We start from the raw sequence: 23,380 nt of genomic DNA on the forward strand, positions 1-23,380 counted from the left end.
AGATTCTATGTGGATGACTGGGCTCTTGATAGAGGGGGGAGAGTTTGCATTGCACCTGGTGTTTCCACTTCCGACCATTTTCCGGTAGCATCTCAGAGCCCCATTTGAGAGGACGGTCTCACAGTATGAGGATCCCCGATGCCTTATACATGGATGTGACTCTCACAGAGGCAGTCTTGGAGATCTGGGTTTCTCACATGCAGGGGGGGTGGCCGGTCCTTCACATGTGGCCACAGCACTTGCCAGTATCAGCGACTTTTATCACTCTGTTGCTAGTGCTCGGCGAGGTGAGGTACTCAGACGGGAGATTGGTATGCGCCGGCAATTGGCAGCCTTGTAGAGGGAGGAGCAGAGACGACCATCAGATGCTTGGATACAGGAGCGCCTTGCTGCGGCAAGGGCTCGCTTGCAGACATTGTTTGATCAAAGAGCAGAGTATGCCTTCCATGCACGGGAGTCCGTTTGGATACAGATGGGAGGGAGAGTCAATAAACACTTTTTCTCTACACTTGGTCCCAAACATAGTAGAGAGAGTGTCAGGCAGCTTATTGACTCTGACGGCGTTTTGCAGTCTCATCCGGATACCGTCATGCACTTAGCGATAACTTTCTATGCCTCCCTTCTTTCTGCAGATCCTGACACACAGGCCAGAGATGTGGCTAGAGATGAAATTTGGCAGAGTTTACCTATGTTGGTCACACCAGAGATGATATGCTCACTTGATGCACGCTTTACCAACACAGAGTTCAAGACTGCTCTCTCCGTCCTTCATAAGAGCAAATGCCCTGGTTCCGATGGTCTTACTCCTTTTTTTACAATCTTTTGGGATATGATAGGTGATCATATTACTTCAGCCCTGCAGGGCATTTGGGACTCGGGTGAGATGCCAGACTCACTGACCGAGGGACTCATTCACCTTATCCCGAAAGCAAGAACACACAAACCAGGCGGTGGCCAAGAGAACTTGGTTCACTACCACAACTCTAGAGGCAAGGTCGAGTTTGGTTGAGCTCCAAAAAAGGAGCTTTTTCCTTATACTTTCTAGTAGTGGGGCAAATTGCTGTGCTGGAGAGATGCCCAATCCTACCTGGCATCCCAAATATCTGACAGGAACACCCCTCTGAATCTAGGAAAAGCCAATGTCAACTCCCCAGTCTGGAGTGTCCTCATCACTGATCCAAAAGCCAAAGGATTTATGCCAGTTAATGTGTGCCCCTGTAGCTGAGCAAAAAATATCCAAGGCTGTTCGGAAAGAATCAAGTGACTGCGAAGAGGCCTCAATAAAAATAGCAGTGTCATCGGCCAACTCACAGTCAAGAAGCTTCTGCTCCTGTCTCAAGGGCAATCTCAACCCATAAAGCTCAGCCTGAGATCTAAGGAAGATACTCATAGCTTTTGCCACAAAAAGAAAGAGGAAGGGGGCTAAAGGGCATCCCTGATGAACTGATCTGGAAATCTGAAACCTGTCACCCCTTACCCCTCCAATCAAAACCTGGCTGTGGGCTGATCTGTAAAGGGAGGCCAAACCTCTAATCCATGCATGTGAAAATCCAAATCATAGAAGAGTGCCCTCAAGAAAACCCCAATCTACTCTGTCATAGGCTTTCTTAAAGTCCAGGAGTAGAATTGCCAGCCTCTGCCCGCTCTGCATAGCCCACTCTTTGGCTTCCCAAAAGGAAAAGATATTATCAAATATGCTTTTGCCATGAACAAAGCCTGTCTGAGTATCATGGATGAGGCTTGGAAGAAGGGACTGCAATCGGATGCTGATCGCCTTGGCAAGGATTTTGTATAGAGTGCCCAAAAGAGTGATGGTTCTCCGATGGGATACAAAATTCCTGTTGCCAACGCCAGTCTAGGGATTGCATCACTCAGCTCATTAGACCAGTCTGTAGACCATGGAGCGGGCTTGCAGTGGTACTTAGACCCCGACCCTCTGCTCTTGGCCCTGGGATCCTGGAGGTTGTGGTTATATGGAGGTGCACCTATCAGGTGCTTGCAGTGGGACCCAGGAGAGTGGGAGTGGATAGATCATGGGCACCGAGAGAGGGTGATTCCCTTCTTTCGTTTCACAGTTGGTAATGCCATGAGATTTCAGCTGAGCAGTAGAGGTTGGATTCCCTCTAGAGCCCCCCATTGGGATAGCTTCTTCATCACCGCAGATTTGCGTAGGAATTTGTGGAGGAGGCTCTGGAAATCCCTCAGAAATAGAAAGATCACTCTTTTCTTTTGGCTTTCTATTCATGGAGGGATTGCAGTGAACCTGTGGAGATCACGATTTGGGGCTGATCCCACTTGCCCTCGCTGTCATTCTGCAGAGGAGTCAGTGCGACATTGCCTTTGGGACTGCAATCAAGCAAGGACTGTTTGGAAAGGAGTTGCTCGGATACTCAGCATTTTTCATACTTCCCCTTTCTTCATGACTTGGGGCTCGGTCGCATGGTTATCCCTTACTGGGCCCCAGGTGTTTTATGAGGGTGAGCGTTCTTCTTGGGCACTCTTGATCCGCCGACAGGTGATAGAGCCCTACTCTCTTCAAGATGTACCACATATTCCTTTCAGAGCTTCACATGTTTCAGTGGACACCTCTTGGGAGATTTTGGCTAGCATTTCCTCTTGGCACATTTGGAGAGCCAGATGCACAGAGGCCTTGGATGACACCCATATATACCCATCATAGGTGTTCACGGGTATTTGGAGTGACACGGTTCACACTTTGATAGCCATATGGGCTAGCATATAGGGCCCTTCACGGGCAGCCTCTTCTAGGAGGACTGTATTTCTTCGAGTTTGGAGGGGTTCTCCCTTTTTCTCGGAGGTTGCTACCGGATTGAGATGGCACTATCAGCCCCAATCCTTTCTTTTTGGCTCTTGAGCTTTTCATGCATTGCATGGTGTATCCCGTATTCCCGTATGGAGCTTGCTCTAACAGTTTTCTTTAATACTTAATAGAAGTCTCTGTTTTGCCAAAAAAAAAAATAAATCAGCCTGATACGCCTCTCATTGATGAGGACCATTTGCACAGGGCTCTTGACCAAGAAAGAGCTGAAATCCAGGAGCCCAAAAAGGTCCCCCGTTGGCTCCTTGACACATGAAAAGATAGCAAACAAGATACTCCTCTGCCAGCCCGTACTAGAGCAGCTGTGCGGAAAGAGCATGCTAGTTTTGTTGCTTATGCATTGGCTTCTACATCATGCAATGAATAGCCTTTATGTCATCAAGATGCCTTTCAAAATGATTGGTGGTGTAAGGCTATGCAAGCTGAATTGGATTCTATCCATCAGAATAACACTTGGGAGTTGTGTGATTTGCCTCCTGGCAAGCATGCCATTGGAACTAAGTGGGTTTATAAAATTAAATGGAAAGCTGGTGGTTCAGTGGACCGCCCATCTTGTTGCTAAGGGCTATGCTCAGCAGCAAGGCATTGACTTTGAGGAGACCTTTGCTCCCACTTCTAGGATCACTACTATTCGCATTGTTATTGCCTTTGGTGCCCACTTTCATTGGGAGGTACATCAGCTTGATATCAAGACAGCTTTCCTTCATGGGCATTTGCAGGAAGAGGTCTATGTTTCCCAGCCTCTTGGCTTTGAGATTGAAGGATCTGAAAGCAAGGTATGCCGCCAGACCTACAGAGGCTACTCTTTACATCCGCAAGTGGGGGACAGATTTGCTGATTTTAGTCCTTTATGTGGATGACATGCTTGTGACTGGGACACATGCTCAGCAAATTGCAGATTTTAAGCCTGATTTGCAGAAGACATTTGCTATGTTTGATCTTGGTCATTTACACTATCATCTGGGCATCCAATTTGCTTGCCGTGAGGGGGGCAATTTGATGTCACAATCCAAGTACATTGGATAGCTTTTGCAGCGTTTTCAGTTTGAGGATTGCAAGCCAGTATCTACACCATTAGAGCCTGGTTTTCACTTCTCTTCTGAGGATGGCAGCGGTACATGTGATGTCACTCTCAGTAAGGCTCTCAACATCAAAGTACGTGGGATCCCATGCACTGAGGCTACATTGATGGCAGATGCAACTGCTTTCATGGCCGCTACTCTAGGTGTGGCTGAGCACAGGATAGAGGGGGCATGGCGGGTGGGGAGAGACCCCAATCGAGAGCAACCCCTGATCATATGGTTCCATGACACTCAGGCACAACTTTCAGCTCTACGACGTAGATCAATCCTTTGAGATCAGCTAGCAATCTCCATGGATGAGGACCTCACCCCTCTACAGGTTGAGGAGAGACGCTCTTTGCTGCAGTAGTGGGATTAGGCCCGGAAGGAGGAAAAGTGGGCAATGGTACGAGAGGGATGACTTCTTACAGGCCTCCGTAGGGCACTTGCTCCCTCCCCTACATAGGGAAGCGGGGTCTATGAGATTCAGATATCCGAGACCCCATCCTGCATCATTTGGAACTGTAATGGTACCTTATGGTCAGAACGAGGGAACTTCTCAAAATCCGATATAGGTCACGACATAGTCTATTATACAGAGACACATCAGAGTCCAGAGCGCCCACTTTCAGTAGTCAGCGGATATACATGGGAGTTTGCCTACAGAGATGAGACGAGGGATACAGGGGGAGTTCGAGGTTCTGGTGGAGTTGCAGTCCTTTTCAGATCCACACTTTTGGGGACCATTTTAGTAGAGCAGAGAGATGCACATTCTAGGTTTCTTTGGATCCGGATTCGGCACATGGACAGTTGGGAACTGTTTGTTGCAGTTTGGTACTTCTCCCCTGAGACCTCCCACTTTGCCAGAGATATCCGAGGTGAGGATGAGACATCCCCATTTGCTGCTCTTTATTAGTCTATGGTTGACTTCTCTAGCCGCGGAGAAGTCTTCCTAGTGGGAGACTTAAACGCGAGGATAGGCGCCCGCCAAGTACCACTCCTCGACTTTAGGGATGATTTCACTCTACTGCCAGACATTGACCTTGAGGAGGCAGGTATGTTACGGGTTTCGGCTGACAGACGAGGTTCATTCACATCTTATGGACATGCCCTATTAGACCTCGGCAGGATGCATGATCTCATTATCTATAATGGTCTTGACAGATGGCCCGCCTCAAGTAGTTTCCACATGGGGGAGGCTCTAGCGTTGTTGATTACATCATGGGAGATCCTGCCTCCACATCTCGCGTCACTGACTTCACTGTAGCACCTCTCCCTCCAGGGACTGATCATACCTATCTTTTCTTTAGCATCTCCACTCCCCTTCGCATAGTACCTTCCACCCCACTGAGTTCTCTTCCACCCCACTGAGTTCTTACTCCACCTACCACGATATAGGCTTTGATCATGATCACTCACCTACTTACTCTGGCCGTCTGTACATACTTCTCGCTTATATTGACTTCATACTCCTTTTAGAGGATCGTGCTGTCCTCACTACACGAGGCTGCCCGTCATGATTTTTTCCCACAACACCTGCTCCACCCGTCCACCACCCCTCGGGACTGTACCCTGTAATAGCTGGTACGATGATGAGTGTAAGGCTTTACGTTGTTAGCTCAGATTTGAAACCAAGAATAGTCTTTCGAACGCACCAGATACGCTACGCGAGTATCGTAAATTGGTACGAAGGAAGAAACTAGACTTTGTTCGTTGGAACGAGGAAAGAGCTACTGAACATTTTGTTTAGTAACAACTCTAAGGACTTCTGGCGGAGATTTCTAGAAGGACGGTCCTCTTCACCACTCATTGATACTCAAATCTGGTTTGATTATGCACGCACACTTTATGACATCCCAAATCAGCTAGTCCCTAACCTCTCACACATGCCATGCCCCACATCTTGCAACCTTTTCACTAGAGGAGGGGTAAAGGATGCCATAATGAAACACTTCCTAATGGCCGAGCAAAGGATTATGAGGGGCTATGCACTGAGTTCATTTCATATGGGATTAACCTCCTAGCCCCGATCCTAGCAAAGCTCTTTAATGAAGCTGTTTGTTTGGGGTTTCCACACAACAGTCGAGACCGGCAACATTGATTGCGGTGGCATTGCTGTAAGTCTCAGATAAAAGGAGGTCATGGAGATAGAAATGGAGGACAGGAGGCTATTTGGGAAGGCCAGTGAGATGCATGGGGAGGATGATAAGTAAGAAGTAAAGGGCAATGAAGGATGAGGAGGAGAACTTGCCTCACCCATCCACCGGGCAGGGGATGCCATGAGCCCGAAGAACTACACGACCATTATGATTGGACATGTCATGTCCAAGGTTTATGCATCAGTACTTGATTCCGAGGTTAGCAGATTTGCAGAGTGTCGAGGACTTAGAGCAGCAGGACATGCTGGATTCCGGCGTGATCATGGAACCATGGACCACATTCTCACGCTCAGATGTATCATCGAGGAGGCGAGGGCACGAAAGCAGAGGGTTTATTGTTGCTTTGCGAATTTTCGCAAGGCATTTGACACGGTTTCGAAAGCCCGCCTCATACAACGCCTACAGGACTTGGGTTATGACTAGGAGATCATTTGGGCTATCATGGTACTTTACGAGCCAGTTTCAGGTAGAGTCCAGGCAGGATCCGGGTGGACAGACGAGATCATGAGCACTCTCGGGGTTAAACAAGGCTGTCCTTTGTCGCCTACCTTGTTTGGCCTCTACATTGACGAGCTTGAGACAAGGGAGGTAGGTTGCTTTCTCGCGGGCATGCTGATCCGGATATTGCTCTACGTACTTGGGTTATGACCAGGAGATCATTTGGGCTTTCATGGCACTTTACGAGAGAGTTTCAGGCAGGATCCGGGAGGACAGACGAGATCATGAGCACTATCGGGGTCATGCTTTATCGCCTACCTTGTTTGGCCTCTACATTGACGAGCTTGAGACAGGGAAGGTAGGTTGCTCTCTTGCGGGCACGCTGATCCGGATATTGCTCTACATAGATGACGTGGCTCTCTTGTCTTTCTCAGCAGAGGGGCTCCAGAGACACCTTGACGCACTATAGTCCTTTTGTGAGTCTCATGATTTGAAGGTTAACTTGGGTAAAACCAAGGTCATGATCTTTAATACATCTCGAGCCATCATGCGCCAGGAGCAGTTCACATTTGATGGGTCATCTGTTGAGATAGTTTCATCATACACTTATCTTGGGGTTATCTTTTCCGGACCCATCTTGACTATGAGACCCACGATGCAGGCACGCTTGAGCAGAGGGTATGCTTCATTGGCCAGACTAGAGAGGTAGTGCTTCCGCTCGCACTTTCAAGATCCACGTACCAAGGGGTTGCTTTTTGACTCCTTGGTTCGCCCAGCGGGGATGTATGGCAGCCCATGTTGGGGGCTAGACTTGTCGGATACAGTGTGGGCCTGGGTGGAGTGGCTATAGGTTCTCATCATCATGGATGATTTGTGGTAACCCATCCGTTCCTCACCAGATCATTCAGGCTAAGTTTGGGTCATCTCCTTTTACCGCTAGATGCTGCATTTTAGATCATCACGTATCTGTAACGAGTGAAAGAGTATGGGGATTACACCTCTGGGTGTAGTAGGCTACCATGGATAGCTCTGTCCTCTTCTATGTCACTTGTAGCACGAGGGGACCAGAGGTGCTGGTATGCACGCACAGAGAGATGGTTTGAGTGATTGGGGCTCCACATGGACAGACTACCTCCCTTCCAGTACAACATGGATGCTCCGTTTTCTCCCCTCCTATCACACGAGGTTAACTAGGTTATCCATGAGGATCTATTACAGCTACACATATTTCGGACCTGGTTGGGACCGAGTGAACTCCTAAGTGAAGCTTAGCTTCTACAGAGATCACTTTTTACATATCAGAACGGAGGGTTTCATTGTCCGACCAAGATACACGCATATTCACCTACCCCACTCGCTGAGGATCTCTCTTGGGCAGTTTCGGGTCTCTTCACACAGACTTCGTATTGAGAGCGGCAAAGCAGAGCGACTACCCAGGGAGAGGTGCATATGCACACTGTGTGACATGTAGGAGGTTGAGACAGAGGAGCATTTCATCTTCAGGTGTCCTGTTTACTATCAGATCGGAGGGCATTTCTACTGCCTCTTCAAAGATAGCTATGGGATTTTGGCCCGTTTTCTCTCCTACCTAGACCAGCGATGTTTGACAAGTTTCATTCAATAGGTACTTAGACACTGCGAGAGGATACTCCGAGCATGGAGACAGGAGCATACTTCTTCCTCGTTTGATCCCTCTCAGAGCTCTATCAGGGAGTTCTTTCAGTCAGATTACATGGACCCCCACGAGACGAGGCCGCGACATGACCGTGACCCGGAGTCTGTGACCCGACAGCAAAACAAAGGGTTGACACACAGATCACACTTGGGGACATCCCCTCCTTGTTTAGAGTTGGAGCCCGACCGACGGGGGTCACAGAGACTTAGAGGGTAGAGAGCGTCGCGTCTAGCACAGATTCTGACTTAGAGGCGTTGAGCCATAATCCTACACATGGTAGCTTCGCGTCACTGGCTTTTTAACCAAGCGCAATGACCAATTATGTGAATCACCGGTTCCTCTCGTACTAAGTTGGATTACAATTGCGGCACCACTCATCAGTAGGGTAAAACTAACCTGTCTCACGACGCTCTAAACCCAGCTCACGTTCCCTATTGGTGGGTGAACAATCCAACACTTGGCGAATTTTGCTTTGCAATGATAGGAAGAGCCGACATCGAAGGATCAAAAAGCAATGTCGCTATGAACGCTTGGCTGCCACAAGCCAGCTATCCCTATAGTAACTTTTCTGACACCTCTAGCTTCAAATTTCGAAACACTATAGGATCGATAGGCCATGCTTTCACAGTTTGTATTCGTACTGAAAATCAAAATCAAATGAGCTTTTACCCTTTTGTTCCACATGAGATTTTTGTTGTCGTTGAGCTCATCTCAGGACACATGCGTTATCTTTTAACAGATGTGCCGCTCTAGCCAAACTCCCCACCTGACAATGTCTTCTGCCTAGATTGGCGCGCAGATGCGCCTTAAGACCAGAAGTAGGGACCGAGACCTGCCTCCACGTCACGGAGTAAGTAAAATAACGTTAAAAGTAGTGGTATTTTACTTGCGCCAGAAGCTCCCACTTATTCTACATCTCTCAAGTCATTTCACACAAAGTCGGACTAGAGTCAAGCTCAACAGGGTCTTCTTTTCCTGCTGATTCTTCCAAGCCCGTTCCCTTGGCTGTGGTTTCGCTAGATAGTAGATAGGGACAGTAGGAATCTTGTTAATCCATTTATGTGGGTCACTAATTAGATGACGAGGCATTTGGCTACCTTAAGAGAGTCATAGTTACTCCCGCCGTTTCTTTCTCTATCAGCAGGCTGTTGGTTGTTTGATTTACCTATGCCATATGAGACCTAATCTACAGTATGCTGTCTCAATCAGATATATGAACAGCCCATCTATGCACCATTGGCATGCCATGAAGCGTGTCTTCAGATATATCAAAGGCACTCAGCATTTAGGCCTTCTTTATGGGGCTGATACTTCACTTGTCATGCATTGATTCACTGATAGTGATTGGACTGGTTGTTCGGACAATCGTATGTCACATAGTCGCAAATGTTTCATGCTTGGTACTTCATGTGTTTCTTGGTTTAGCAAGAAGCATAGTACAATTGCTACTTCTAGCTGTGAAGCTGAGTACAGAGCAGTCTTTACAGCTACAGTGAAGTGTGATTGGCTTCAGAAGCTACTTGCGGATCTTTATGCATGTCAGACAGCTCCTACTGTCATCTTCACTGATAGTCAGAGTGCTTTGGCTGTTGCATGGAATCTTATTTTCCATGCTCGTACAAAGCATATTGAGGTTCACTATCACTTTGTCAGAGAGCGATTATCAGCAAGTGATATTCAGTTGTCTTATGTTCCCACTGAAGACAACTTGGCAGATCTATTTACGAAGGCTCTACCTCGACCTAAGTTTGAGGCTTTCAGCAAGATTTAAACTTTGTACCTTTTGTAACTTGATCTGTTGTACTCTGTACAGTCATTGGCTGCTATATCCCTACAAGACGAACATGTGCAACCATGACATTAGATATTCAGGTATCCTGAGTCATGTCCAAGATACTTCAGCCCATACCATGGAGAGGGGTTTGTAGGCCATTCTACGGGCTATCCATAGGTGCCACTTATTCCTTGGTATGTGTCTTGTGTTGGGGTAAAGGCACATTGCCAACCCTTCATTAAAAGATAGGACACCTATGACTGTCTTAAGACAGTCATAGGGTAAACCTAATCCTAATAAAACATAAGTGAGTTTGTGGTGTGGCTCATCATTCTTCACACCCGCACTAGAGTGTCACTCTCTCTTACTCTCACTCTCTTGCTCTCTTCCACTACTCTCCCCCTCTCAACTGGTATCAGAGCCTACCTTAGCCTCCCTTGCCTACCAAGCCTCCTCTCCCTACCCCATCCTTTCCGTACGGACAGATCCGTACGGCCGTACGTCGTCCGTACGACCGTACGGACGGATCTCGACAGATCTCGACGGGCTCGACCTGCGCAGGACGACGGTACAGGGCGGCGCATTTTCGCGGGCTGCAGGGTGAAGGCGCAGGCGCGGGCTGCAGGGTTTTTGCGCGGGCTGCAGGGCGACGTCGCGGGCGCGGGCGTCGTCGGGTTGCAGCTGTACAGTTGCAGCTGTACAGCAGCTGCTGTACGCAGCATTTCGACGCTGCATCAGGCAGCTGCATAGCTGCTGTGCGCAGCTAGTCATACGGCAGCCGTACGGACTGCCGTACAACTGTGTACGGGCGTCTCCTTCATGGTTGTACGGACGACTCCTTCACTCACCTGCAGGACTCGTTTGTTTTTGCTGCAAGACTCGACTTTTTGGGGGGAAGCGTGCCTGCTACAGGCACAGATAGTACACAGGTACTCTGCAGGGACAGAAGTACAGCAGGTACTTTGTAGGTACTGAAAAGTACAGCAGACACATTTTTTGTTGGAAGAGGAATAGTGCTGAAGCACTCTGTTTTGTGCATGTACGCGCAGTACATGAAGCATTCCTGAAGCATTTCAGCTGTATACTGTGCATTTGTTGAGGTACAACAGATACTCTTGTGTCACTCACGCTTGAGGTGACTTGTACCACAGTGGTGGTGTTTGCGCAGTTACTTGTCTTTCAGGAAGGTCAGATGCTTGTTTTGCAGAACCTTCTATGCATTTACTGAGTGCAATTCTCAGTTTTGGGTGACCATTTCAAAGGGCTTTTGCCTGGATGTGTTTGCAGTATATGCCTTGAGGCAGTGTGTAGCCAGGGAGCACACATTTGCTTTGTTTCCGCAGTGCATTTGGTGACATTTGTTGCAGGTCACATTCTTTGTACGCACTTTGAAAATCTCAGTTGAGCCACGCTTGGTCAGGGCGCACCGAGTTTACTCGGTCCCTAACTGCCCATGGTTGACAGTGCTCAAAAGATTTTCTTCTTGGTGTTTGTACTTTGTGATTTGTGTTGTTACTGAGTACACAGGGGCAGTCTATGCATTGCACATTGTCAGGTACAAGTGTCAGAGAGATTTCATATTGCATGCTACCTCAGTGTTGAGGTGTTCTCCACTTGATTCAGGTGTCAGATCAAGGGGCTTTTGCCCAGACTTTGTTTGATAGCACTTGGGTTACCGACAGAGATCTTCAGATGCATTTTCTCCCCTTGGTCTAAGGGTGATTGCTTGGGATTTATCCCATTTACTGTTGCAGGTTTTGTGACAGGCTGAAGGATCATTTACTGTTTTTTGGGTGTTAGTCAAGTGGTTTCTGCAATTTAACTCAGTGCAAGACCTCATCTGAGGTGGGAGAAGTGATCAGTACAGTCAGTACAGCAGTGTTGGTGGTTTTGTCAGATGATTGTGCACTGTTAAGCACTTGTTGAGCAGCAGCAGCAGTCTGAAATTACTGTTTTTATGCCTCTTTGAGCTCAGAACAGTTTGTCAGAAGGTACAGTATTTGCAGGGACATTTACTGTTTTGCTGCAGATTTTACTGACAGTAAAAACAGCACCATTGAGAGTGCTTCTGGCTCTTGAATAGAGCAGGTTTTCTCAAAATCAGAATTTTTTTTAATTCAGTCTTTTTTACTTCCAGGGAGTCAGGTACTTTCCTCATCTGATATGGCATCAGGGGGAGGTGATTCTTCAATTCTGAACATAAAGAAACTGGAAGGAGCACACAACTATGCATTATGGGCAGAACAGTGCTTGAATGTACTTCTGTTAAAGAAGATTGCTAAGCCCATAAGGGTGAAGGGTGTCAAGCCATCTGACATGGCAGCTGATGACTGGGAAGAGCTTGATTTGTTCGCGAGGGCAGCTATCATGCTCACTATTTCAGACACTCTTGTGTTCAATGTACAGGCTGAAAAGACCTCTTATGGTCTATGGCAAAGACTAGAAGAATTGTATGCCCAAAAGAGCTCAGCCAGTAAGGTTTATTGGCTGAAGAAGCTGGTCGATCTTCGCATGAAGGAAGGTACAGCTATGACCTCACACTTGAGTGAGTTCAATGCTATCTTTACACAGCTGATTGCACAGGGGTTGAACCTTGATGAGGAGTTCAAGGCTACTTTCTTGTTGTGTACCCTCCCCGAGAGTTGGGACACTTTCAAGACCACCCTGTCAAACTCGAATGCCACTCTTATTTATGCTGATGTAGAGAGCTCTCTCCTTATGGAGGAGATGAGCAGGAAGAATAATGCAGGCAGCAAGTCTTCAAATGCTTTGCAAGTACAGGACACAGGCAGGACTCAACACAAGGGGAGATCTGCTAGTAAGTCCAAATCCCGCAGTCAGTCCCGTGGCAAAAAGGACATTGAGTGCTTTTATTGTGGCAAGAAGGGACATGTGAAGTCGAAGTGCTTCAAGTTCATACGGGATCAGAAAGCCAAGAAGGCTGAAACAAAGGATGCAGGAAATGCAAGCAAAGGCAAAGGCAAGGCCAAGGCAGATGACTTGGATGCAGTGAATGTTGCAGCAGAGGACAGTGACACTGACATACATGATGTTTTATGCTCTTCTGCTGTAATAGCACATGCTTTGGTTATTGATGGCCATGACATGCACACCTGGCTCTTGGATTCAGGTGCCTCTTTTCATGTTACTCCTCATAGGGAGTGGTTTACTTCCTACACAGTTAGTCATGGAGTTGTTCATCTTGGGAACAACTATGCATGTCAGATTGCAGGGATTGGCAGTATACAGATAGTATTTCCTGATGGACAGTCATTTATGCTTGATGGTGTTCGCCATGTGCCGCAAATCAAGAAAAATCTGATTAGCACTGGCTTATTGGATGACAGTGGTTACCACACCACATTTGGGGATTCCAAATGGGTGATTACTGATGGCCAGACTGTAGTGGCTGAGGGTTTTAAGAGTGATACCTTGTACCCTCTTTATGTTTCCAGTGTGGGTAATCATGTTGTTGCCATAACCGAGCTGCCAAAGGTTTCATTGTGGCATAGCCGGTTGGGACACATGTCTGTTAAAGGAATGCAAGAACTGTCACGTTTGGGTTATCTGCCGCCTCTCTCTTTTTCAGATTTGCCTACTTGTGATCATTGCATTTTTGGCAAGCACTCTGTCACTCCTCATAAGAGGAGAACTCCTCAGAATAGAGCACCACTTGATCTAGTGCACACTGATTTGTGTGAAATGCCACAGTTATCACTAGGGGGTGCAAAATATTTTATTACTTTCATTGATGATGCCACACGTAAGGTGTGGGTCTACTTCTTGAAGCATAAGGGAGATGCCTTAGATGCTTTCAAGAAGTTTGTCGCTCAGGTTGAGAATCGGACAGGTCGGAGGCTGAAATGCCTAAGATCCGATAATGGGGGTGAGTATGTGTCACATGCTTTTGTGCAGTTTTGCCAAGCTAAGGGCATCAAACAGGAACTCACAGCCCCTCATAATGCATCTCAAAATGGTGCAAGTGAGCGGATGAATCGAACTATTCAGGAGAAGGTTCGATGTATGTTGTCTTATGCTGCATTACCCCATGGCTTTTGGGCAGAAGCCGTGCAAACAGCAGTTCACATTATTAACAGGTCACCAAATAAGGCTTTGGAGTTGAAAGTGCCAGAGGAGGTGTGGTCTGGCAAGCCACCCTCATATAAGCACTTACGTGTGGCTTGGCACTAGCTGCAATGATGGGCGTAGAAATCTTCTCTTCTCCTCTCTTCTCTTATTCCCTCTTCTTCCCCTCTTTCCCTCTTTTCCTCCCTATTTACCCCCTCTTTCCCTCCCTCTATTATTTCCTCTTCTTCCTCCCCTCTCTTTTCCTCTCTTTTGCGTAATGCTTATGCATGAGCTCATAAGCATATGCTTATGCTTATGCATGAGCATATGCTCATATGCTTATGCTTATACATGAGCTCATAAGCATATGCTCATATGCTCATGCATAAGCATAAGCATATGCTTTCTCTCTTCCTCTCTTTTCCTTCTACTCTTTCATCCTCTCTTCTCTCTTTTCTCCTCTCTTTTCTTCTTTTCCCCTCTCTTTTTTCCTCTCTCTTCCTCTCTTTCATCCTCTTCCTTCTCTTCTTTTCCCCTCTCTTTTTTATTCTCTCTTCCTCTCTTTCAATCGTGTCCTCTTCTTTTCCCCTCTCTTTCATCTCTTTTTCTCTCTTTTCATAAGCATATGCATTTGCTCTCTTTTCCCCTCTCTTTTTTCCTCTCTTTTCTTCATGAGCATATGCTCATATGATCATGCATAAGCATAAGCATATGCTTTCTCTCCTTTTCTAGTGCTTTGCTCATGTACGCAAAGATCTACGCACCAAACTGGATCCAAAGTCTATCAGATGCATCTTTATGGGTTATGGTGACGAAGGTGAAATGGGGTACAGGTTATGGGATCCCGTTAAACGGAAGATTATACGCAGCAACGATGTCATCTTTAAAGAAGATAGTGTACACAAGGAACCCGTGCAACCTGTGGAATACAGGAGGGTTATTTATGATGATGTTGGACAGCAAAGAATGCCCATTTATATGCAGCAGCAGGCTGCTGCAGATCACCCTGTTCAAGAGGGTATACAGGCTGAAAATCAGCCAGATAATTTTGCCAATGATGCACCACTGGATGTGCCAACAGATGGGGCTGTAGTACAGCCAGATATGGTGGTACAGCCACCCGTCATGCATGAAGAACAGGCTGGACAGCAGTCTAATCCGGAACATTTTGTTAGGAGGAGCACCCGTGCACAACGGCCTCCTGCCAGGTTTGTTGCAGGAGCCAATAATGTGGCTGATTTTATCATGCTGACAGATTGTGGTGAGCCTTTCAGCTTCAAGGAAGCTATGGGAAGAACAGAGAAAAAGAAGTGGGAGAAAGCCATGCAGTCAGAAATGGACTCCCTACTTCAGAATGATACATGGGACTTGGTGCAGTTACCTGCAGGCAGAAAGGTTTTGCCATGCAAGTGGGTTTACAAAGTCAAAGTGGATTCAAATGCTTTACCTCGGTATAAGGCCAGATTGGTTGCCAAGGGATTTAAGCAGGAAAAGGGCATTGACTTTGATGAGATTTTTTCCCCTGTAGTCAAGATGACTACTTTGAGAGCAGTGTTAGCTCTTGTTGCTCATGACGACATGGATTTATGTCAGATGGATGTGAAGACTGCTTTCTTCACAGAGATCTTCATGATGAGATCTATATGAGTTAGCCAGAGGGATATGCTGTTAAAGGGAAAGAACAGCTTGTGTGTAAGCTCAAGAGGAGCTTGTATGGACTCAAGCAGGCGCCAAGGGAATGGTACAAGAAGTTTGATGCCTTCATGCAGTCCCAAGGGTATCATCGGTGTGAGACCGATCATTGCTTATACACCAAACGGGCAAAGGATGGCAGTTTGATGCTACTCATTCTATATGTGGATGACATGCTTATTGCCAGTAAATCTCAGCATGAGATTAGTGCTTTGAAGAAACAACTGAATAAGTCTTTTGACATGAAAGACTTGGGTGATGCAAATCATATTCTTGGCATGCGTATTACTCGTGACAGGTCCAAGGGACTTTTGTTTCTGTCACAGAAAGAGTACATTGACAAAGTACTGCAGAGGTTTAAAATGGAGGGGGGGAAGTCCATTAGTACCCCGTTGCCTCCACATTTAAAACTCAGCAGTAAGGACAGCCCCAGATAAGATGATGATAAGGCTGAAATGGCCAAGGTTCCGTATGCATCTGCAGTTGGATCTTTGATGTATGCCATGGTTGCCACTCGTTCGGATATTGCTTTTGCGGTGGGAGTCATCAGCAGGTATATGGCAAATCCAGGCAAGCGGCATTGGGAAGCAGTGAAAGGTGTCTTGAGGTATCTCAAAGGTACCAAAGACTTGTGCATATGCTATGGTAGGCAGGATGCATTGGTGCATGGTTTTACAGATTCAGGCTATGCAAGGAATGCAGATAACCGGAAGTCTACTACTGGTTATATTTTCACATTTGCAGGAGGTGCTATATCATGGGTGTCTCGGTTGCAGAAATGCGTTGCACTGTCAACCACAGAAGCTGAATATGTTGCAGCCACTGAGGCTTGCAAGGAAGCAATATGGCTTACTCGGCTGGTGGGAGATTTGGGCATTACAGGAGATATGCCAGTTTTGCATTGTGATAGTCAGAGTGCTATCATGTTGGCAAAGAATCCGGTCTTTCATCAGAAGACCAAGCACATAGAAGTGAAATATCATTTCATGAGGGAGGTACTGGAAGACAAGCGACTTGAGCTTGTGAAAGTACATACTGATGATAATCCTGCAGGTTTGCTCACTAAGAGCTTGCCTACAGAGCGGTTTGCACATTGCCGCCACATCATGGGATTAGGATGAGACCATTCTTACTTTATGGTCTTATATACAGTAACTGTATATTGCTGTAATTTTTATTCTTTTCTCCCGTTTAGGCACATTGGCCTTTAGGTGGGAGGTTGTTGGGGTAAAGGCACATTGCCAACCCTTCATTAAAAGATAGGACACCTATGACTGTCTTAAGACAGTCATAGGGTAAACCTAATCCTAATAAAACATAAGTGAGTTTGTGGTGTGGCTCATCATTCTTCACACCCGCACTAGAGTGTCACTCTCTCTTACTCTCACTCTCTTGCTCTCTTCCACTACTCTCCCCCTGTCATCTTGTAGGCCTATTTATAGTCAGTTAGGACTGTTGGTGCAGTTAGTACAGGTACCACCTAGGTCAGTTAGGACACTTGGTCCAGTTAGGGCATTTAGCCCTAGGGTTTTGTCATATTGGCTCACTCTTGAGCCTCCACTTGTTGTTGCAGCATTTTCAATACAACATCTTTGATCCTAAAAATGAAGATACAAGCATAAAATAGAGTAAAAAAGAGACACAAATGTTACTATAATAGTGACCTCTCAAAGAATGAGAGAGTTTGATAGATCTATGATAGGATGAGTTGTGTGAAGAAATGGTATCTTGTTTTACTATTCAGATTAGATTTGAGTATCTAGATGGACCCTAAAACACTTTTAGTCCTAGTGTTGAAAAACCTTGTCAACTCCGAGAGCAAAGATGCCTACAACAATGGACTTGTGGACCAACAACAATCAATATTTGTGGAAGATTTGGCTGTAGCATGATGCATCAATAACTAAAAGAAGCACCATCGGTATCGCTCAGCCTTGCATCATCTGTTCCACGTATACCTGTTGGTCGATCCCGCCTCCGTTGACGTCGCTCTTGTATGTGCGTCTCCTCCACATCTACTAGCCACTACATCCAGTTCCTCTACGATGGATCCACCCTCGCTGGCTCAGACCACTATTCACGCGGCAGCTGCTCACGAATTATCACCCCTGGTGGCAGGTTGAGGTCTTGCCGCTCTTGCAACAACGCCGGGTGCTCGAACTCATGTGGCCAAAGAGGAGGCATCTGGAAGTGTGGGAAAGGGTGTGTGGCGATCAACATAGTGCACCTCCTGGATGAATACAGATTGTTAACGAACTCTATGAAACAGATGGAGAAGGGTGGAGCACTCAGAGTATTTCCATCAAATTGACAGATGGCATTATCACAACTATTAGGCTGCTTTTGCATCACCAATAGTCTTTACTTCTATAAGCTGTAGTTGGTCCCCACTGACATTCAATTCATGTGTGGCCAAGAATTGGCCCTTGTGGTGCTAGGTATATCAAAGATTAATCTTGTAGTTTTTTATTTTGTGGTGCTAGGTAGTGTTCGATTTTCATTAGCTGCTTGAAATACATGCAGTGGCTTGGCTAGAATGGCATAGTTTGTCCAAAGAGTTGGTGGGTTTGACAGATGAAGGTTAGAGGTGCTCTTGTCTATGAGCTCCAATGCATCGTTGTAAGAAATATCAAGACATATAAAGACTCCTATATTGTTGTCAATCTCACGCTTATTGTTCTTTTGGGTTTTAGTATTGTGAATTGAAATCTTTCTCTAAGAGTAGGAATGAGTCTTGTTTCCAAAAAAATCGCTCCAACTTATCGAACAAATTTTGGTATCAATCAATGCAAATTATTTTGTATTTGGTTTTGGGCAATGTAGTGGAACTCATCCGTAGAAGATTGGATCGCCTGAATGTTATTAATAAGGACCTTTATGCCCATGATGTACATACCTTTTTAGCTTGGCCCAAGATTCTTGCACATCTCAAGGTTAGTATGGAGTCAGGGCTTAAAGAAGATAAAAGGAAAGGTTGCTAGTTTGTTCTTGGATTCGGGCATATTTTTAAGCTTTTATTAAAATCACTTCTTGCAAGTGGCCAATATCCTTCGTTACAAAAGCAAGATTGTTCTTTGGGGATGGGTTATTAGAAGATTCATAGAGTGATGGCAAAAATTCTATACTAAGACCTTTATATAAATGGATGCTCTAGTATGTGTGAGTGTTTGGGTATGTTTTTGTGAGAGCACATTTCTACACCCACAATGGGGCACTGATGACGATGGTGGGGATGTCATTGTAGCTAGTCCCTGCTATGCGTGGAGTTTATGGTTTTCAACCTTATGAGTGACTATCATGAGATTGAAGTTGCACTGTGACAACACAAAACGTTGAAGTATTTGATCTCTCAACCATTCACTGAGAGGTATCGAGTTATGTAGGTCCTCCTGATTGGTGGAGGGCTATTTTTCTTCAGGGCTAAGAGGCCCCAAAGTGAGCTCTGAATTTTCCTAATGAGGAAAGGGTTACATGATCATCCACAACGTTTGCCACTGTAGAAAGTTAGAAACCCCCCATCAATGCAGGAAATACACCTTGCGAGGCTGCAAGTGAGCTAAAGGAAGAGGAAAGAACCTACTCTAGTGAAGGCGAACATGTAGTGCCCAAGTAGATAATGTCCAATAATCTAACTTGTGGAACAACTTTTGCAGCACCTAGAGTCTCTCTTGTGGCAGAGAAATATGCCATCCAATAGGATAGCCCAAATGACACACCAACTGATCAAATGAGAGCACTAATGCAGGCCACATGATGCTATGCCAATCACATTGACGGAGAGGCAAGAGTTTTGATTTGCTGAAATTAACTTTCAGACCAACAACAAACCCGAAAAGATGTAGCGAATGCATAATATGCCTGACGTCATCATTCGAGTTTTTTAGGAAGAAGAAATCATAAGCCTGACTAACAAAAGGTTTTTCTTTTGGTAACCTCAATGCCATGCAAATCTTGCCGAGAAACCAAGGCATCTATGTGCCTCAACAAAGGATGAGTAGCAATCGCAATGAGGAGAGCACTAAGAGGTGGCATCCTTGTCGAACCGCAAGTCCCCAAGATAGCTTTTGCCATAGTCTTTAATAAGATTCTGCATTCCCATGGATAAACGGTTCCATGCCTAGTCTCCATCAATGGATGCATGCAAAACAAGTTGGCGTATGACAGCCTTGACCATAATCTTAAAGGCTTGATGCTTTAGATAAGAATTATTTACCAGTAAAAGCCTTTTGCCTAGCAACAGCACATCATGCACCGGCAAACCAAAATGTAGAGTCGTAGAGATTGGAAAGTTTTTAGATAAGCACAAGGCATCATTGAAATGCATATTATAAGGAAAGTCATCAAATTGTACTGTATGAAGCATGTCTCATCGATCCAAGCGTGACCAATATTGAGGTGATGGCATTATGAATCATGATGGAAAATTTTCCAATATCATCAGGCTTAAGGTGCTGCCACAAATCACAGGCCTGCAAAGTATCAACCATGAATGCCGAGACATTATTTTCCCTTGTCATCATATGGGAGCAATGCGTATTGCTGTCCTCGTTGCCAGGAGGATTATTAAAATCTCCACATACAAATGCATAATCCGTCTAGGGATGTGCAGCAAAGTGGTGCCACATTTCAGCCCAAGAACTACAGATGTTGAGGATGCATAAACAGGAGCATGCATAGACAGAAGCCCATTAATAATGCATCGGAGATAACGACAATGTGGGTCATTATAAAGCAATTGTGGCTGTAAATCATTATGAACCAGCATTGCAACCCTTGGAAAAGAAGCTCGGCCTGCATAAAAGATGCAAAAACCCTTCACGGCCCGCGAAGGAATGCTGATTGTGTCCTTGCAGACAAACCACATGTAGCCTATGAGCAATAGCCTCCATTTATTTATATTGCAGAGGCCCTGAACATTATATGTAAGACATTTTAGCGGTATGTACATATTTACAAGCTAGTATGCGTGATAGAAAATGAAATCATTCTTGCATGGGCGCGGACCAGCAAACTCTTGATATGCATTCCCTGTGTCATCATTTAGAATAGCACCAGGAGAAGAGGGAGGAATCATAAGGCACAGCTGTCATCAAAGGTAAACATAATGGATTTGCACGAACCACTACTGTCCAAAATTTGCCAACCCCATTCTCTTTAGAAGACGAGGCATTTTCCGTCCAGTTCCTATTAGCCAGTGTCCTTGGCCTGAAAACCTTTTTGGATGATTGCTAATTTGAAGAGGAGGGCTTCTCTGAAGTTCTATCAGCCACCTTGGAAGGCATGGTCTGCATATTGGCTTTACCCTTATCATTTACCACTGGAGGAGATGCATTCCCCACACCCCTAGCACGTGGTGCAGCAGCAGGCTTCGGCAAAGCAGCCTCATTTGGGTGCGCAGCCGCCAGGGAAGTTTCAGCTACACTTGTGGGCATTCAGATTGGGTATGACCAAATTTACCACATTCAAAACAAGGGCCTGGGGCTTGCAAATTCGCCCCATTTCAACTTAAAGAAAACTTGCTGGGATGGCGTACTGGAGGAGTGGGCTTGTCAGTATCCCACAAAGCACAAAAACGGTTGACATTGCCCAGAGAACGTGGGAGGCAAACTACTGTCCCCAAAGCTTCAGCCAAGTAGGGCAACACCGGCCTGCAATATAAAGGCAAATCAATCACCTCAACCCATACTGGGCATCTTTGTCGTATGAGACTTTTGATAATCCTTGGTAGGCATCCAAGGATATACATGCACCATTTGATTGCCAAAGAAAAGCGGAGATTTAAGCAAAAACTGTTGCTTATATTGAGCATCAGTAAAGATGACTTCATAAAAGCTTCTATCCACTTTGTAATAGCCCTCAATGAAGCAGCATGAGGCGAACTGAGGGCGTGAAGTAGGATTAGGGGTCTAGCAACCAAGCGGGGGCTTGGCAGGGCCTAGTCAGGTGCTGAGAAGGGCCGAAAGCCCCAGCATGCGTACGCGCACACACACACTCTTACTCTTTTTTTGGGGGTAAGAAGTAGTATTTCATTAAGAAGAATGTACATTCATAGCTGCCCCAAAACGGAACAGTTACTACTCATCATAAACTGAAAGTAGTGATCAAACACTTCTAACAGGTCTAAAAGAAGCACGTGCACATTGGTTGTGTGGCTTTGACAACGATGAGAAAATGATTACCGTGGCTTTGACAACAATGAGAAATTGATTAGCCAACAATCAAGGGTTGAGGTGCTCTTGTGCAATAGCTCCAATGTCTTAGCCTAAGAAATGTCAAGACCATTTAAGATTCCTATATAGTCCAAAATCTCACTCTTACCCATTCTTGTTGCTTTTAGTATCATAAATTAATGTCTTCCTCCAACAATAGGACTTGAGCTTTGTTTTATTGAAAATGGTTCATACTTGTCGAAAATAATTCAATCATTAGTATTGCTGATGCATGGGGAATGTGTATTGGATTGCTTGAGTGTTATTAACTAGAAGCTTTATCCCCATTATTTGCTTCTCTCTTTTAGATTGGCCCAAGACAATTGTCCTTAGATTAGCATTTGAAAGGCACGTTTTTGAGATATTAGTAAAAAACACTTGTTGCAGGGGACGAAGAAAAATATTGTTCTTGAGGGTTGGATTGCTTAGTATGACCTTTATTAGGGCTTACTTGAAGAACGGACATCTCACACTTTTATGCTTGAGATTGGTTTTTGAGGATTTCGGGATGCAAGTGCTAATACTTGATGTTTGACACTTGGTTCAGGCAACCACCTTGTACTTGAGGGGAATGTGTGGTCATGAATGATGACATACTAAAGTAGGTTAGAGAGCTTATCTTGAGAAGGCATGCTTGGTTTTTTATTGCTCTTCAGGCTTTTTTGCTTCTAGAATGTGAGTGCTAAATTCTTGAATTTGACATCTTGGTTGAACTAACCATCTTGTATGATGCCGTGACTACAATAAGGCTCATTTTGAGAGGCTGCGAATTCTTATGCCCCCAAGGCTCATTAGGGGAAAAACTTTTGTGCCTCACTAGTGTGAGTACAAAGAAAGAGAGAGCAGAGTGTGTGAGCAAGAGAGCAAGAGAGTAGGAGAGTGAGAGCTGAAAGCAATAGTTGCAATAGAAGAGTGTGATACAACTGAAGAGTGGGATAGGTTTTGTCTAAGTGACAAAACCTTATCCTTCACTAACCGTAGTTAGTGAACTAACTGTGGTTAGGGGAAAAAACCTCTAAAATGGGCATAAATGCGGAGATCTCATATAACAGCATCTAGCTGCTCCTGCGAGCTTCCCTCCCCCCCACTGCTAGCTCTACCTCCCCTCCCTAGCCCCCCCCCTCGCCGCGACCACCCCTGCCTCTCCGCCCTCGCCTACCCCCCGCCCGCCCTCCCCCTCACCCGCCGCCTCTCCATCGTCGCCCTCGCCTCTCCATCTCGCCTCTCCACCTCGCCTCGCCATCGCCGCCCCCCTCGCCTCCACTCCCCCCCCCTTCCCTCGTTTCACCCCACCCCCCCTCGCTTCACCTCACCCCCCCCCTCTCGCCGCTCCGCCTCTCCCGCCCGACCCCCTCGCTTCACCCGCCTCCCATTCCGCTCCCCCCGCCCCCCGCGCCTCCGCCCGACCCCCATTTCGCCCCCACTCCGCCCCATTCCGCCCCCCCCGCCTCCATTCCGCTCCCCC

At 46.1% G+C, this 23,380-nt stretch overlaps 1 protein-coding gene and 1 pseudogene across 2 annotated transcripts in view; one reads left to right on the top strand and one right to left on the bottom strand.

Moving 5' to 3' along the window:
* Positions 1 to 23,380, top strand: part of LOC147891630 (D111/G-patch domain-containing protein) — a 66,559-nt gene that overhangs the window by 35,430 nt on the left and 7,749 nt on the right. The gene's annotated exons all lie outside the window — the stretch shown is intronic.
* Positions 8,385 to 9,159, bottom strand: LOC147891631 (25S ribosomal RNA; annotated as a pseudogene; the record flags this gene model as incomplete).

The sequence above is a fragment of the Dipteris shenzhenensis genome, chromosome 17 (assembly GCF_047967505.1).
Source record: "Dipteris shenzhenensis isolate YYH24624 ecotype China chromosome 17, Dip_SZ_1.0, whole genome shotgun sequence".
In the NCBI taxonomy this organism is placed as follows: Eukaryota; Viridiplantae; Streptophyta; class Polypodiopsida; order Gleicheniales; family Dipteridaceae; genus Dipteris; species Dipteris shenzhenensis.